Here is a 543-nt window from a genome sequence, read left to right as displayed (position 1 = left end):
GCTGAATGGTGTGAGGGTGGGAGGTGGGAGGGAGTCCAGGCTGCCTGGTATGTGAGTGCTTGTGCTGTTTCCTGCTGCTCACAACTGCAATCCTCGATTGCCTGGGGACAGTAGGGGATCTGCTCCTGGAGGTCACAGGGGCCATGCTGATGACATCACCCAGTGAGTGGAGAGGGCGGGGTCAAGAGCTGATCTGAATGGAGGGAGGTGGAGGGCAGGAGGGACTTAATCACTCACCCTGGGATGGTCCAAGACATAAATTTATAAGGAGAGCCTCAGCGTTCCTGAAGAGCTCTGTGATTTCTCTTCTATGTAGGCCAGACTTTATAGTGGGAAGTGCAGTCACTGAATTAGAAAATATAAAAACAATCAGTGTAGTTGGATCCCAGAGTTGCAGGGGCTGAGCTGCTGCTGCACTCATCCACCAAAGACAAGGTGGACGTGGTTACCATAATATCATTACCGTAATGAGAGCAGAGTAAAAGCAGCAATCAAAATAATCTGATTTGCCTATGGCCTTAGCTAGTTGATCATGGTGTCCCT

The sequence above is a fragment of the Myotis brandtii genome, unplaced genomic scaffold (assembly GCF_000412655.1).
Source record: "Myotis brandtii unplaced genomic scaffold, ASM41265v1 scaffold685, whole genome shotgun sequence".
In the NCBI taxonomy this organism is placed as follows: Eukaryota; Metazoa; Chordata; class Mammalia; order Chiroptera; family Vespertilionidae; genus Myotis; species Myotis brandtii.
Note: the sequence above shows the minus strand (reverse complement) of the source record.